The sequence below is a fragment of the Lepidochelys kempii genome, chromosome 4 (assembly GCF_965140265.1).
Source record: "Lepidochelys kempii isolate rLepKem1 chromosome 4, rLepKem1.hap2, whole genome shotgun sequence".
Lineage (NCBI taxonomy): Eukaryota > Metazoa > Chordata > Testudines > Cheloniidae > Lepidochelys > Lepidochelys kempii.
The window spans coordinates 134419171-134425393 of record NC_133259.1 but is presented as its reverse complement, the minus strand read 5'-3'; the positions used below and the strand labels follow the sequence as shown (position 1 = coordinate 134425393).

The following is a 6223-nucleotide window of genomic DNA, read 5'->3' as shown; positions in this document are numbered from 1 at the left end:
CAGTGAAATTACATTTGGGGGGTGAGGGGGGAGGGGAAGACAAAGTGTTTTGATAATAACAAAATGGTTTTCAGAATGGAACTTTAGATTTTTTTTGTTTCAAAAGACATTTCTATTCTAAAAAGTCTGAATTGAAAGAAAATATTTCTGTTTTATGAGATGAAATGTTTCTGTTAACCCAACATATATATTTTTTGTGAAAAATTTTGAAATTCGAAATGAGATGACAGAGGAGGAATATGATAGAGGTCTATCAAATCATAAGTAGTGTGGATAAAGTGAATAAAAGGAAGTGTTGTTTACCCCTTCACATAACATAGGAACCAGGGATCACCCAATGAAATTAAGAGGCAACAGGTTTAAAAGAAACATAGTACTTCTTCACACCATACACCATCACTCTGTGGAACTTGATGCCAGGGGATGTTGTGAAGGCCAAAAGTATAACTGGGTTCCAAAAAGAATTAGAGAAATTCATGGAAGATTGGTCCATCAATGGCTATTAGCCAAGATGGTCAGGGATGCAGCCCACTCAGGGGTTGTCCCTAAACACCTGACTGCCAGGAGCTGGGAGTGGACAACAGGGAATGAATCACTTGAAATTGCCCTGTTCTGTTCATTCCCCTTGAAGCATCGGGCACTGGCCACTATCAGAAGACCTCATACTGGGCTAGATGGACCATTGGTCTGACCTAGGATGGCCGTTCTTATGATGTTGTGTTCCAGTTTGGAATGAAAACAAATTTTGAAATGACACAATTTCTGCAAAACAGAAATCCTGGCTCCCCGCACAGCTCTTGTTAGCAATATATGCTCCCCTCAGCCCACCGCAGGTCTCCCACTGATGAGAACGACTTCAGAACCTGAAATTACTATTCAGACTTTCCACCCACAAGCCACTCTCTAATAGGCTCCCAGTGAGAGTTTTCCCGAGTAAGGACTAGGTAAACACTGGTCTATACATTCTCAAGCACTTCAGAATTCTTTAGGATATGCTGAATATATGTAATAATAATGGAATATGTCTCATACCACACTTTGCATCCATAGATCTTACAGTACTTTACAAAGGAGGGGATGTGCCATTATTTCCATTTTACAGCTGGTGAAATTGAGGCACAGAGTGGTGAAGGGACTTGCCCAAGGCTACCCGGCAGGCCAGTGCCCGACCTGATTGCCAGTCCAGTGCTCTACCCACTAGGTGACCCTGCCGAATAAGACATTACTATTTCTTTGTAAGACTGTCAAAGAGTGGGAGGCCAGAAGGGACCATCAGGTCACCCCCAAGACATTTTTCATGTAGGTATGCACCTCCCACCACCCTGGCCCCTCTGCCCATGAACCTCTCTCCCCACTCCCTCCCAGGAGCCTCAGTCCAGGGAGCTCCTCTACTGGTCCCTCCCAGAAGCCCTCATTTCCCCTCACCCTTGGTCCCCACTCCTTACCCTGCCCTGTTGGTGAGCCTCAGGGCCATCCTGCTTTCCAGTGTCTAGAGAAGCAACAGCCTCAAATCACTGACAGGGATGCTCTGCAACCAAAAATCAGGTGAGTGGCACTGCACAGGGGTCACCGTACAACTCAGTTTTTGCCCCACCACACCACTCCCCCCATCATGATGGAAGGGGCCACAGACCAAAGCTAAGAGGGCAGCCTACGTCTGCCCAGGGATCTCAGCCAGACAACCTTGAGGAGCCACTGGCGGGCAGGGCATGACAAGTAACGTGTATGCAGGTGCCACTAGGGACCACTAGGATTATCTCGCCTGATCTCCTGCATAATACAGGCCACAGAACTGCTCCCAAATAATTCCGAGAGCAGATCTCCTTGCAAAACACCCAGTCTTGATTTTAAAATAGTCACTGATGAAAAATCCACTAGAATCCTTGGTAAATTGTTCCAATGGCTAATTACCTTCACTGGTAAAAACTTATACCTTATTTCCAGTGTGAACTTGCCCAGCTTCAGCGTCCAGCCATTGACTCGCGTTCTGTCATTCTCTGCTAGACAGAAGAGCCTGTTCCTGTTCCCGTGCAAGTACTTACAGACTGTAATCAAGTCACCCCCCGCCCCTCTTAACTTTGGGAAGATAAATAGATTCCAGGAGCTCAATCACTATTTGAGGCAGGTTTTCCAATCCTTTAATCCTTCTCGTGGCTCTTCTCTGAACCATCTCCAATGTATCAACAGCCCGCTTGAAGCATGGACATCAGAACTGGACGTGGTATCCGAATAGCAGTCACACCAGTGTCTAATATAGAGAGTGCTAGAACTTCCCTGCTCCTTTTCAGTATTCCCCTGTTTTATGTAGGCTTTTGCAAACAAATGTGGTGGTATGGGGAGGAAAGGTCTATCAAATTAGGGCCTACGACCTTGGCAGTGTCCCTTTAAGATCTCCTAAACTTATTAATATTGACGTCTTCCCATGTCAGCGGGATTTTCTGTACATCGCGAAGATGTGGTTGGAAGGGTCAAATGATTCAGAACTCCCCTTAGAATTGGAAAGTATTTTCCCTGCGACTTGAACCTAGCTGACAGGGAAGAAGCGAGAACGTTGCCCTAGGAACTGCTTGGGCAACATTCTCTTCTCCTCCTCCCATGTGTGACGGCCCATGCGGAGAGAGGCGGGCTGCGCGAGCTGAGAAGGGAAGCGTTTGCTGACGAAGTTTGTCAAAAATCCCATCTGCTCGTGAGCGGTGTGCACAGAACCCTGAGAAGCGAGTCATTTTCTGCCTCCCGCTCAGCCTGCTGTAGCATATTGCTCAGGGTACGTTTCAATGGTGTGTGCTCGGCAAAGAAGCATGCAGTGAAATCGGGAATGGATTTGTGGCACCGGGGGAGGGGGGGGGACATTACAGTTTGCAAATGTTTGCTAGAAGTAGAAAATTATTACTAGTGTCTATTTGAGTTACAGCCCAGCTTAGATGCCCCAACAGAGATCAGTACCTAGCACAAAGGGGACCTGTACAGTCAAGCTGCAAGAGACCGCCTCTGCCCCAAAGAGCTTACAATCGGCATAGACAAGACAGTACAGACACATCGTAAGCTCTTTGGGGCAGGGGCTGTCTCTTTCTACATGAATAGACAAGGCGGACAAAGTGTGGAGGGAGCGCTGGCCCCATTTTCAGACGGAGAACAGAGATGAAGTGACGTGCCCAGGGTCACACAGGAAGTCTGTGGCAGAGAGGGGAATTAAATTACTAAGTTCTAGCTCAATGCCTTAACCACAGGGCCATCCTTCCTCTGTCTGTCTCCAGCTTTGCTCACAGATTGTAAAGCCTTTCACTGCTGTGTTACTGGCTCAGTTCCCAATTCACTGGCAACTGAATGTTATCATCTAGCAGCCATGTGATGGTCTCTGTGGACTGAGTGGGCTCTCTCAGTGCAGTCCTTAGCAGAGACAAGCAGCCACAGCTCACCAAAAGCCCCCCAGCACTTCAGCACCAGTTGGCCCCACGGCTGACAGGCTCAGCAGGGAGGCCAAGGATTGAGGGGGCCGTGGATGATGGGTCCCTTCTCAGCCCTGCCTCGTTGTCAGAAGTGAGGCATGTTAGCAGGGCAGTGTGGAGGCAGCTTGCCCTACCACAGCCCTGCTGCCCTTGTTCGGGGAGGGAGCGGGTGTAAAAAGAGACAGTAGTTCTCCGGGTGTCCCACATAATGAGTTGAGTTCTGGGCTCTGTGGCCCCTCCCTTATCCGAGGGGAGTGGGCCTTTCATTGGAGTAGGCTCTGCTCACCCCCTCCACCCCCCCAGGATATAAGAAGGCCACCACCTTTTACCAGAAACCTTCCTTTTAAAATTAAGGAACAAAATGGTATTGAAGTCTCTGGTGGAAAATAACGGGAACGGTTATAGCTGTAGGGCAGGGAAGGTGACTTAGCCAAAGTTACACAGTAAGGCAAGCATTTGGAGCCCTGTGCTGACTTGGAGTGCTCTGCTCTAACCATTAGACCACTCTACCACCGTAGATACAGAGAGTAAAATTTCCTGAACTAGGTGAGCCCGTACCTTTCAGAAATCTTTTCTTTCTCAGGTTTTGTGTGTGTGTGTGTGTTATAATATATGCTGCCATTCACCCTGCAGGATGCCAGTGAATGTGAATATGCTACCTTGGTGCTATCCAGATGGTTACGGATATGCATGAGCCATAATGGATTGCTTTGTCTCTCATCTCAGTACTTCCTTTTCTTCTACCCTAAAATGTGAGGTGGTGTTGTCATGACTACTAAAAAGTGAACTAGACTCACTTTGGCAGCCTTTGTTCCTGGGGAGAGTCAGATCTAAAAATTGTGAGTTCTCTTTTTTGTCACTGATTGCAGAAAATTGTGTGTTCGCGTGTATATATTTCTATCTTTCTTTCTCTCTTTTTCTTTCTTTGTTTTTTCCATAACGCCCTCTCAGCAGGTGCATGCAAGGGTATAATGTCATTCTGAGCTTACTACAATGTGGTCATTTTAATGTACCAGGATAATCTAAATTAATAACTCTTTCATTGCTCCAGGTTTCCAACAATCTTTCTGACAACTCAGAAGATCAATCTTTTCTAAGATCTTTTGTAGTCTACAAAGCCTTCCTGTACGAATGTATCACAAAACATTCTGATCTGTGTTAGAATCAGGGTCTTTTATTTTAATAGGACCTCCATGGTAGGGTATTTTCAAAAGGCGATTGAAGAGGATTGTCATCTATATTCCGTTATCAAATTAGATTAACACTTAGTGTAAATCGATTGAAGCCAATGGAATTCTACCAGGGGATGACTCTGGACTATTGATGTCAAAGTACTTTTCTTTTTGCATAAGAAGACTTGTGGCACCTTAGAGACTAACCAATTTATTTGAGCATAAACATCGGCTGCATCCAATGAAGTGAGCTGTAGCTCACAAAAGCTTATGCTCAAATAAATTGATTAGTCTCTAAGGTGCCACAAGTACTCCTTTTCTTTTTGCGGATACAGACTAACACGGCTGCTACTCTAAAACAAAGTTCTATGAGAAGTTTCCACATTGACTTTCTGCTCAATAATTATTGCATTGGAGTACAGTATATTTTGGGTGAGAATTTCAGAAGCTGGTCCCACTCTGCCCATTGAAATCAATGGGCATTTTTACCATTGACATCAGTGGAAGCAAAGTTAGACCAATGCTGAGTGCTTCTGGAAGTTATTATTTATTAATATTACGGTGGTACCTAAATGCCTGATCCCCATTGCGATAGGTGCTTTACAAATAGAAAATGAAATGATGCCCCTTTCCTGAATGACTTTCCGATCGAAGTATAAGATGAAAAGCTGTGGGTATTAGTGTAGATGTTTCATTAGATACTGACTTTAACAGACTATATTGTGATGCACTAAACCATAAAAGCTATTTAGACTACAAAACACTTCATGACAGATGTCAGTGACATAATACAACATCCATTACTGCTCAACATTGGTTACAGCTCTAACAGTAAATAGCAGCCACTGAATTCAGGTTGGAACCAGTCTGTGGGGATACAAAAGCAGGTGGATGAAGGGAAGAAAGAGGAAGGAGGCACATGATGAAAATCATATGTTCATAGATTCCAAGGCCAGACAGGCCCACTGTGATCATCTAGACTGACTTAGCCTGTATACACCGGCTATGGAACTTCCCCAAAATTATTCCTAGAGCAGATCTTTTAGAAAAACATCCAGTCTGGATTTTAAAATGGTCATTGATGGAGAATTCGCCATGACCCTTGGTAAATTGTTCCAATAGTTAATTTCCCTCACTGTTAAATTTTTTTTGTACACCTTATATCAGTACGATATGAGGAGGACTGAGACCTTGTAAATTACAAGAGCGAGAAGGAATAGCTGGCTATCACGAGGAAGCTGCGGTTCCTCTTTCCAGTGTTGCGGATGGCATCAGTTCTTGTTGCAAAGTTGCTTTGGGAAATACCAGACCTTAAGAGTCAATAGTCCCACCCACGGTGGGTAAGTCAGTCTCAACAATTCCGCTACGTTTTAAAAGGGAGTTGCGTGACTTAAATCCCATGCTCCAGAAAAGAAGGTAGAAGGACATGAACATTATCTAAATTGTTTTTCTCTCAATTTTAGTTCTTATTTACTGACCCCCTAGAGTACCCCAAGTTCCTGTTTCTCCGTGGTGGTCACATCCTGTGAGTATGTATGTGTATTATCATAGCGCGTAGAAGCCCCAGTAAGGACCAGGACTCCATTGCACTAGGCGCTGTACAAA

General features: G+C 45.0%; 1 long non-coding RNA gene across 1 annotated transcript in view; it reads left to right on the top strand.

The window, feature by feature from the left end:
- Nucleotides 1–4164: 4164 nt before the first annotated feature.
- Nucleotides 4165–6223, top strand: part of LOC140910046 (uncharacterized) — a 77916-nt gene continuing 75857 nt past the window's right edge. Inside the window, exon 1 of the long non-coding RNA XR_012158406.1 lies at nucleotides 4165–4285. This is a non-coding gene — a long non-coding RNA (uncharacterized lncRNA). The remainder of the gene's footprint in view (nucleotides 4286–6223) is intronic.